We start from the raw sequence: 11,275 nt of genomic DNA, 5'->3' as shown, positions 1-11,275 counted from the left end.
CGCTTACTACAGTGCTTGGCACATGGTAGGCCCTTAACAAATGGCACAATTATTATTATTACTAAGTGCTGGAGTGGGTATATGCAAATGGGGGTAGATACAGTCCCTGGTCCACATGGGGCTCACGGTCTCAATCGCCGATTTACAGATTCATTCATTCATTCAATAGTATTTATTGAGCGCTTACTATGTGCAGAGCACTGTACTAAGCGCTTGGAATGTACAAGTCGGCAACAGATAGAGACGGTCTAATCGGGGGAGACGGGCAGACGAGAACAATGGCAATAAATAGAGTCAAGGGGAAGAACATCTCATAAAAACAATGGCAACTAAATAGAATCAGAAATAGATGAGGCCACTGAGGCCACAGAGGAGGGCCCAGACCCTCCAAGCCCACGCAGGCCCCCTTTGAAGTCTCTCCACCGAGGGCCCTCCGACCCCTGCAGCCCAGGCCGCGGGGTGACCGCCCCTTTCGGACCTCCCTCCCGCGGACTCTGCCTCCATCCGGCCTGCCAGAGACCACGAGGGCCAACAGTCCCTTCGTGCCTTGGAGCTCTTAAGCAACTTTAGGGTGTAGCACACTACCCTGCCCAGAATAAGCGCTCAATAAATACCACCGATAGATTGTTGTGGACAAGGAACGTGTCTACCGGCTCTGTTGCGTTAAACTCTCCCCAGCGCTTAGTAAAGTGCTCTGCATACAGGAAGCACACGATCAATGGTAATTACTGACTGTACTCAGGTCTTGGGAGAGCACAATTAAATAGAGCGTTGCGGGGCAGCCCCGGCCAGAGACAAAAGTGATTCTGGATTTGGGGGAAGAATCAGAGACCTTTTCTTTGCACGTTCAGACTTCCTCTCTGTTCCAAGGATTCCGCAATCCTCCCGCCACACTGCCCCTGACACAGACCTGGTTGGCACTGTTCAGATCTCTAGTTCTCCCAGGAAACGCCTCCCCTCTCCAGCATTGCCGAGGGTACGCTGATTATTGATCGATTGATAATAATAATAGTAAAAATGATGGCATTTGTTAAGCGTTTACTACGTGCGAAGCACTGTCCTAAGCGCTGGCGGGGATACAAGGTGATCAGGTTGTCCCACATGGGGGTCACAGTCTTAATCCCCATTTTACAGATGAGGTGACGGAGGTACAGAGAAGTTAAGTGATTCGCCCAGAGTCACACGGTCGACAAGCGGCAGAGCCGGGATGAGAACCCGTGACCTCTGACTCCCGGGCCCGTGCTCTTTCCACTGAGCCACGCTGCCTAGGCCAGCTCTCCAACGCCAGGAAAGGCGACATGCAAAACTGGCTTCCTTTGAAATAAATGAAGCTACGCTCTATTTTCACTATCTTCCGATCGATCAATCGGTGGAATTTATCGAGTGCTTACGGTGTGCAGATCACTGTACTAAGCACCTGGGAGAGTACAAGACAGCAGAGTCGGTGGACGCGATCCATGCCGGCAAGTAGCTGAAAGACTAGAGAGGAAGTCTCCTAGCGTATCTTTAAAAATAACTGTGGCATTTGTTAAGTGCTTACTATGTACCAAGCATGGTGCTGAGCGCTGGGTATGTACAGGATAATTAAATCTGCCACACCCCCTCTTCCACATGGGTCTCAGTCGAAACGGGCTGGAGAACATGTACTAGAAGTCACCTAACTTTATGCCTCAATTCTCCTGTTCAGTGTTTGACACTTAGCACTTAGTCAATCCTATTACTGATTGCTTACTGTGTGCACAGCACTCTCCTAAGCGCTTGGGAGAGTACAGTGAAACAATAAACGGGCACATTCCCTGCCCACAGTGAGCTGCAGTCTTGGCGGGGAGACGGACATTCATATAAAGATATTACAGATATGTACCTAAGTGCTGCGGGGATGAAATAACCCAAACTAAAGTCATTTTACACATAAGAAAACTGAGGCACAGAGAAGTTACGTGGCTTGCCCAGAGTCGGTCACCCAGCAGGTGGAACTGGGATTCGGAGAAGCAGTGTGGCTCAGTGGAAAGAGCCCGGGCTTGGGAGTCAGAGGTCATGAGTTCCAATCCCGGCTCTGCCACCTGTCAGCTGTGTGACTGTGGGCAAGTCACTTGACTTCTCTGTGCCTCAGTTACCTCATCTGTAAAATGGGGATCAACCGTGAGCCTCATGTGGGACAATCTGATTACCCCGTATCTACCCCAGCGCTTAGAACAGTGCTCGGCACATAGTAAGCGCTTAACAAATACCAACATTATTATTTCAGACCCTGGTCTCCTGACTCCCGGCCCTGAACTCTTTCCAGTAGGCCACGCTGCTCCTCTAAACCGGCTTCATTTGAAATATATGAAGCTACACTTGATTATCCATCAGACCGATGTACGTTTATAGAGCCTATAAAACCTCAAAGCCTTTTCCTCTAACACATTTTATACATTAACTTGTGCACTGTCCACTCGAGGGCCACGTTCCCCAAAGGACTCTGAAATTCCAGTTGAGGAAACTCTCATTTTAGAAGACTCCCGGACTCGGGGGGGGATGTTTCGGGGAGCAGTCGGGCTCCGAGGGTGGGGACACCCCAACTTCCCAGTGAATTTACAAGCAGCGTGGCCTAGTGGATAGAGCACGGGCTTGGGAGTAGACCGTGAGCCCGTCGTCGGGCAGGGATCGTCTCTGTGTGTTGCCGAATTGTACATTCCAAGCGCTCAGTACGGTGCTCTGCACATAGTAAGCGCTCAGTAAATACGATCGAATGAATGAAAGGACCTGGGCGGCAGCGTGGGTCAGTGGAAAGAGCCCGGGCTTGGGAGTCCGAGGTCTCGGTTTCGAATCCCGGCTCCGTCACTCGTCAACCCGGTGACCGCGGGCGGGTCACTTCACTTCTCCGGGCCTCAGCGACCTCATCTGTAAAATGGGGACGAAGACCGTGAGCCTCGCGCGGGACACCCCGACGACCTCGTATCTCCCCCGGCGCTTAGAACGGCGCTCTGCACGTAGTAAGCGTTTAACAGATACCGACGTGACGATTATCTCGAATGTACCCTAGCGCTCAGTAGAGAAGCAGCGTGGCTCGGTGGAAAGAGCCCGGGCTTGGGAGTCCGAGGTCACGGTTTCGAATCCCGGCCCCGCCACTCGTCAGCCGGGTGACCGCGGGCGGGTCACTTCACTTCTCCGGGCCTCAACGACCTCATCTGTAAAATGGGGACGAAGACCGTGAGCCTCGCGTGGGCCACCCCGACGACCTCGTGTCTGCCCCGGCGCTGAGAACGGTGCTCTGCATCTAGTCCTTGACAGATTATAATAATAATAATGATAATGTTGGTATTCGTTAAGCGCTTACTATGTGCCGAGCACTGTTCTAAGCGCCGGGGGGGATTGAGGGTCATCAGGTTGTCCCACGTGAGGCAACATTATCATCATCTCGAATGTACGCTAGCGCTCAGCAGCGTGGGTCAGTGGCAAGAGCCCGGGCTCGGGAGTCCGAGGTCACGGGTTCGAATCCCGGCTCCGCCAGTGGTCAGCCGGGTGACCGTGGGCGAGTCACTTCACCGCCCTGGGCCTCGGTTCCCTCATCTGTAAAGATGGGGATGAAGACCGCGGGCCTGCCGGGGCCCCACCTCCTCCCCCCGGATCTCCCCCAGCCCTGACGACAGCGCTCTGCACACGGTAAGCGCCGAACACGTGCCGACACTATCACTCTTATCTCGGATCTACCCTAGCGCTTAGCAGAAAGCCTAGCCCTTAAGAAACCCCCCCAAGGAGCAGAAATCGCAGCTCTCCGGGCCCCAGTGGCCGGCGCCCGTTGTGCCCTCCCCGGGCCAGTCCTGCCCAAGGGCGAAGGAGCTCCCTCCCCGCCCGTCCTGCCCTCCCGCCCTTTGCACTCCGCGGCCCCGGGGAGGGGAGGCGGGCGGAGGCGGGCGGAGGCGGGCGGAGGCGGGCGGAGGAGGGCAGAGGCGGGCGATGGGGCGGCGGGCGATGGGGCCCCGGCCCCGCTCCCGCCGAGCTGCAACGAGCCGCGCCGAGTAAAGGCGGCGGCGCGGCGGCGGCGGCGGCGGCGGCGGCGGCGGACGGCTCCCTCTGGCGGCCGAGGGCTGCCCCTCCAGCCTCCTGCCGGGGCCCCGCCACGCCTTCCCAAGGCGGCCTCTTTTCCTTGCCCTTTTCCCTTTTTTCTTGCCTTTCCTTTTTCTTTTCCTTTCCTTTCTATTTCCCTTACCTTTTTCTTTTCCTTTCCTTTTCCTTTCCCTTCCTTTTTCTTTCCCTTTCCCTTTCCTTTTTCTTTCCTTTTTCTTTTCTTTTCCTTTCTTTTTTCCTCTCCTTTCATTCCCTTTCCTTTTTCTTTTCTTTTCCTTTCCTTTTCCCTCTCCTTTTTCCTTTTCTTTTCCTTTTTCCTTTCTTTCCCTTTCCTTTTTCTCTTTCCTATTTTCTTTTCTTTCCCTTTCCTTTTTCTTTTCTGTTCCTTTCCTTTTTCCTTTTTTTCCTTTCTCTTTTCCTTTCCTTTTTCTTCTCTTTCCCTTTCCTTTTTCTTTTCCTTTCCTTTTTCCTTTCCTTTTTTCTTCTCTTTCCCTTTCCTTTTTCTTTCCCTTTCCCTTTTCTTTTCCTTTTTCTTTTCCTTCCTTTCCTTTTTTCTCTCTTTTCCTTTTCCTTTCTCTTTTCCTTCCTTTCCTTTCCTTTTCCTTTCCTTTTCCTTTCTCTTTTCCTTCCTTTCCTTTCCTTTTCCTTTCCTTTTCCTTTCTCTTTTTTCTTTTCTTTTTTCTTTTCCTTACTTTCCTTTCCTTTCCTTTTCCTTACTTTTCTTTCCTTTCCTTTTCTCTTCCCTTCTTTTCTACCGGGCTCTCTTCCTGGGGGCGGGTGAGGCAGGTCATTAATCATAGGATCTGTTGAGCACTTGCTACCCGTCAAGCCCTCGTACTAAACATTAAGTACCGGGCTAGGTAGAAGTAGCATGGCTTAGTTAAAAGCATGCAGGCTTGGGAGTCAGAGCACATGGGTTCAAAGTCCTAATTCCTGAGCCACTCTTGGCTGCTGGGTGACCTTGGGCAAGCCGCTTAACAACTTCTCCATGCTTCAGTTCCCTCATCTGTAAAATGAGGATTAAGACTGTGAGCCCCACGTGGGACACCCTGATTCCCTTGTATCCACCCCAGTGCTTAGAACAGTGCTTGGTACATAGTAAGTGCTTAACAAACGCCATAATTATTATTTTATAAGTTAATCAGTTTGGACACAGTCCCTATCCCATATGAGGCACACAGGTTAGTTAGGAAGGGGTCAGGTTTTGAATCCCTATTTTACAGATGAGAAAACTGTGGCACTGAGAAGTTTGATGACTTGCCCAAGGTCACACAGAAGGTAAGCAGCAAACCAGAATTTTTTTTTCCACTAGGCCACACTGCTTCTCATTATTAGGTGGCATTGGTGGAAGGATGTCTCATACTTTTGGAGCATTTCCTGTTACGTCCTTGCTCTCCCTTCTACTCCCTCTTTTTTTATGGTATTTGTTAAGCACTTGTTGTGTGCCAGGCACTCTACTAAAGGCTGGGGTAGGTACCAACCATTCAATTTGGACACTGTTCCATGTCTCACATGGAGCTCTCAGTCTTAATCCCCATATTACAGCTGATTTAACTGAGGCACAGAGAAGTGACGTGGCTTGCCCAAGATCACACCGCAGACAAGTGGAGGAGCAGGGATTAGAACCCAGGTCCTTCTGACTCCGAGACCCAGCCACTACCCACTAAATTACACTGCTTCTCTTTGCAAGTCATTTTCATTAGTCCACCCTGTTTGTCTGTGAACTCGTGTCTTGTTTCTATTTTACTCTCCCCAGCACTTCATCCAGAGCTCTGCATGCAGTAGGCACTCAAAAAAATGCAATTTATACTATAGAAGATGGTGACTCTGACCCATAACGACTCCATGGACATGCCATCTTCAAAACATCCCATCTTTTGTCATAAAGTCATTCTGGTAAGTGTATCCAAAGAGTTTTCTTGGTAAAGATATGGAAGTGGTTTACCATTGCCTTTTTCCTCAAGTTGGTGATTACCAGTCCCTTCCCACGACATGCTTCCCCAGGACTAGGGTGTTTGTCCAAGCTTGGAGAGAGAACACAAGTTCTGAGGTGGGAACCAGAGCCCCTCATGTTCGACTTGAGAGCGTTTTTGGGTCAGCGGACTTAATTGCTTTGTGACTCGGCTTACCCATCAGAGAAATTGGGCCTAAGGTTAAGCTTACTTCATTGGTTCGTGTAGAATAACAGACTTGCAAAGCCCTTGGGAAAACCTACAAAGTGCCACACAAATGCCAATATATTTCTTTTGGTCTTGACATTTAACTCTCTTTCGTCCCTCACTCCAAGGTCACAGAGCGCGCTCATCATCAACTAAAATTATTTCCTGAGCCTTCTTTGTGCCGGTTGCCGATGGTGACGAAAGACCTAAATCTATCTCACGGAGGGCTGGGAGAAATGGGGTATTTGAATAAAATCTTGACTAAGGAATGCCCGCTGATCAGGATATTAAGAAAGTATCCAGGATACCATAGCTAGCACCCTGATTGGAAGAGACATATTTTGACTGGCCAAGGATATCTGATAGCTATTCTAAATATAAGTGGGAGGAGTAATAGGCATTTCGTCTTTACTTTTCCTGGCAAAATTGAATAATAAGCTCCTGGTTTCCATTCAAATGCCACTTCAGAAAGCGAAACAGATAAATACCAGTTGCAATCATTCAAATTTAAAAATCACTGGTCTGAAGGGCCCGGCGGTATTGGAAGTTTTGATTTAGTGACCGTCAAGGAGGGGGGAAAAAAAAATCAGGGAATTCATCTCAGTAGCAACAGCTCTCCTGTCAGCAAGACAACATTCAAGATATTTGCTGCTCCCCGTTGTCACAATCACTTAGGTGCTTGCCGCTCAGAGCCTGACCTCTGTCAAGGATAGATTTAGAATCCCCGAGCAAATCACTGGCTAAGCTCACTGCTGCTTTTTAACCCATGCAAGTATCACCCTTTCCGACATTTCTCCGGGCAGTAACAGCACTCTGAAGACTCCAGCATGATCTGTTTGGGCCCAAAGAAGAAACGGCCCAGCAATCAAAACTTGTCAGTGTACACAACATTTTCATGACCTTGATGAAAACACTATCCCCTGGCAGCTTCCAGTACATCTGCGACTTACCGTAAGCTCTTCAAGAAACCCCTTACCCTCGGCTTTAAAGCACTCAATCGGCTCTCCCGCTCCTACTTTACCTCGATGACCTCCTACTACAACCCAGCCCTTGCAACAATCTACTCACTGTACCTACACCTCATCTATCTCACCACTGACCCCTTGCCCACATCGTCCTTTGGGACTGGAACTCCCTCCCCCTTCATATATGACAAGCCACCACTCTCCCCTCCTTTTTTTTAATGGGATTCGTTAAACACTTACTATGTGTCAAACACCGTTCTAAGCACTGGAGTCGACAAAAGTGATTATGTTGGACACAGTCCCTGACCCCCGTGGGGCTCAGAGTCTAGTAGGAAGGAGAACAGGAGAAGTGAGACACAGAGACACCAAGTGACTTGCCCAAGGTCACACAGCAAGCATTCGGCAGAGCAGGTATTAGACCCAGGTCGTCTGACTCCCAGGCTAGTCTTCTTTCCTCTAGGCCATGCTGTTTCACTTTCAAAACCTTCCAAAAATCACATCTCTAAGCCCTAATTTCTTCTACCTTCTCTCCCTTCTCACCTATGCACTTTAAGCACTTGATATTTACCCCACTCTCAGCACTTATATACACAGCCATAGTTTATTTTCATGTCTGTCTCCCCCTCTAGACTGTAAGTTCCTTCAGGGCAGGAAAGGAGTCCACCAACTCTGGTGTATTGCAGCCCCCCAAGTGCTTGTTACAGTGCTCTGCACACAGTAAGCGCTCAATAACTACCATTGTTAGGTTGACTGTCAGCTAATCTGGTTCATTTGACCTTTCTTAGTACAGGACTTTTCTCCCATCCCTCTTCCTGGTATACTGGCCTACTTCCTACTTCACCATTGTTCCTACTGTTTGAGGTCTGTGTGCCAGGCATCCTGGCATTGTTCCCACAGTGGTTCGCTACAGTCCTCCTGGGGCAGGAAGAAAAACAAAATGCCAAGGATAGTTTGGCGGACCAGACAAGTGATATATATACCATGATTCGATATGCAATGCGTCTCTTGACTAGCACTCAAAATTATGACACCTCCAAAACAGTTGTATATAAAATGTTGAGACCTACTGCAAAAGAATGGTCAAATCCCCTTCTTTTATATATAAACTGCACCAGGCTCAGAAGGGCATAATTTAACTTACCCATAAAATGCTGTTGGCCAACTTGCCCTCCTCCCTTAAAGAGTAACCTTTACAAATCTCCCAACATAACCTGTGACTTGCTCTGAGCATGAGCTTTCTTAGCAAGATTGAGCTAGACCCTCATAGATCTCTTTCATCAAGGGAATTTCAGGCCAGCCATTCTTCACCTGAAAAATAGAGACACATATTTCAGGATGGCTTAAGGTAATTTGTGAATACCTTATATTTAAATCACCATCAGCCTCTCACCCCCTTCCCCTTGTTCTTCTGTTATTTAACCAGTTAATGATTTAGAGGTGAGTCACTAAAAAATAATCTGTGACTGAGTCAGCCGAGGTATATCTTTCCTGGCAGCAGCCTAGAGCACTTGTGAGCATTAAGGAAAACCTAAAGAACAAAGGAATGGGTCTGCTAATTCTGTTATATTCTCCCAAGCAGTTGGTACAGTGCTCTGCACATACTAAGCACTCAATAAATACCATCGATTGATTGATAAGAGGATACTATGGTCTTTTGTTCATGGGTAACCTGCCTTGATTTTTAGCAGAGAAATGTCACTTCCTTTTGCTTTCTGACATCTGTAAGAAGTTCAGTGGGAAAGGAATGTTTCCCCGATATAATCTGCAGGCTGAATTACCAGTAAAGTTTCTAAGCTCTGCTGCCTTTGTTAAAGGTAAACAGTCCAGTTCAAAGTACACGTCTGGATTTTCTAAATCCCATTTTACCAACTCCTGCTTTCAGTAGCAGTACTGCACTGCAATGTGCAGCAGCATGGCTTAGTGGATAGGGCACAGACCCGGGATTCAGACGGTCACGGGTTCTAATCCCGGTTCCGCCACTTGTCTGCTCTGTGACCTTGGGCAAGTCACTTCACTTCTCTGTGCTTCAGTTACCTCATCTGCAAAATGGGGATTAAGACGGTGAGCCCCACGTGGATCAACCTGATTACCTTGTATCTACCCTAGCGCTCAGAACAGTGCTTAGCACACAGTAAGCTCTTAAATACTATCATCATGATCATTGTTATTATTATTATGGGATTGGCACGGAGCAGAAAAAGACTTTAGCCTACCCCCCCTACCCACAGCTTGCTGGGCAGAGCAGGCAGCCATAATCCGTCCACCCACCCTTTTGGAGCCAAGAAGGTGACTTCACTTTTTGCCCCCTGACAGCAGTTGACCCTCAGGCTGGTTGGACCATCCTCTCACCCTCAGCCCCAACACCCCGATGCCCTACTCCTCCCCGGTCCCTGCAGACAGCCTGGGAGATGCCCCGGGGTAGAGGTGACCGCGGCTCCAGTCTGGCCGATCCGCCACGGACCGGCGTCGCCGTCGCTGCCCTTTGGCTGGTTATGGCGTCGATGATGGGAAGATAGGGCAGCCGAGGAAAGTAAGTTCCCTTTTCCCTCCCTCTCAGCGAGGCTTACTGAAAAGGTCACAGGGCTGAGAGTCAGGAGACCGAGTTCTAATCCCAGCTCTGCCACTTGCCTGCTGTGTGATCCTGGGCAAGTCATTTAACCTCTTTGTGCCTCTGTTTTCTCAGCTATAAAATGGAGATCAGGTAAAATACCCATTCTCCCTCCCTCTTAGACCCTGCCCTGTGTGAGTCAGGGACTGCATCCGATCTGATTATCTTGTATCTACCCCAGTTCCTGGCACAGAATAAGCGCTTAAATACCACAATTATCCTTAACCTTTTCTTCCCCTCCCTTTTCCCTTTATTATAATCCTCTTCCCCAGCCCTCTCCTCTTCATTCCTTTCCCCCTCAAAATCCAGCCCCCAAGGCCCCATCTCCTCAATTCTCCACCCCAGTGAGTTACTATTTCCAAAACTACTGATCCTCACAGTATTTTGTTCTATTGGATTGTTCAGAAACCAAGTAGAAACCAAATAAATTCACTCTGAAAATACAAACCCCACGTGGCTTGCTAACTTGGAAAAATCACACATCGACTTCCATCTGCATATATTTCAGATCCACGCTTTTCTTCCCCCAATCCCCGGCCCATTCGCACTGTCCATTTCCTCTTCCTGTATTGCACTGTTTTCAGATTAAGCCATCGTTTAGTCATGTCCCTTTTCTATTTGAATGAGATGTCCCAAGGACTCTCAGCACCAATAATAATAATAATTGTGGTATTTGTTAAGCACCCACTAGGCCAGGGACTGTACTAAGCACTGGGGTGGATAGAAGCAAATCAGTTGGACACAGTCCCTGTCCCACATGGGTCTCACAGTCTTAATTCCCATTTTACAGATGAGGGAACAGAGACATAGAGAAGTGACTTGCTCAAGGTCACACAGCAAACAAGTGGCAGAGCAAGATTAGAACCCAGGTCCTGACTCCCAGGGTGATGCTCCATCTACTAGGCCACGCTGCTTTGCTTCTCACCACCACCATTAGCTTTGCATCTACTCTTTGTGGGTGGGCACTGTAGCCACATAAAGGGGCCGGAGGTGGAGCCAAAATGGTAGCTCTCTCCCTTACCTTCCGATGGACAGGATTTGACCTCCGGACTGGTAACCAGTTGTCACTGCCCTCACTGCCTTGCATGGCAACTCAAAAAGGCCCTGTGCCCTAGGGGGGCGGGCCAACCCCTTCCCCTGGAGGGGGTCAGATTCCCTCCCCCACCCCCACACACAGCTAGTGTGCCTGCCAAGGTGGGCAAGCTAGACCAGAGCAGCTCTATAGAGGTGGGTTGTGCACTGGGCAGGATCCAGGTATGGCACGGGAAGAGGGTTCTTTGGAGGTTGAATGCGGGCACTCCCTCCTGCTCCCACCTCGAGGCCTTACCGGGAGGGGGACCATCCTTCCACTTCACCCAGCCTGGGTGGCTTAGGGGTTCAGCAGGGCCTTAAGGTCCAGATTCAGTGTTACGAGCACCCTGCAGTGCCATGCAAACATCACCTTCACAGGCGAGGGCCCGCGGCCGCGGTGCCAGACCTCTCCCCGGGCA

Source organism: Ornithorhynchus anatinus, chromosome 8, assembly GCF_004115215.2.
Source record: "Ornithorhynchus anatinus isolate Pmale09 chromosome 8, mOrnAna1.pri.v4, whole genome shotgun sequence".
Taxonomy (NCBI): Eukaryota; Metazoa; Chordata; class Mammalia; order Monotremata; family Ornithorhynchidae; genus Ornithorhynchus; species Ornithorhynchus anatinus.
This window is presented reverse-complemented; position numbering follows the sequence as displayed.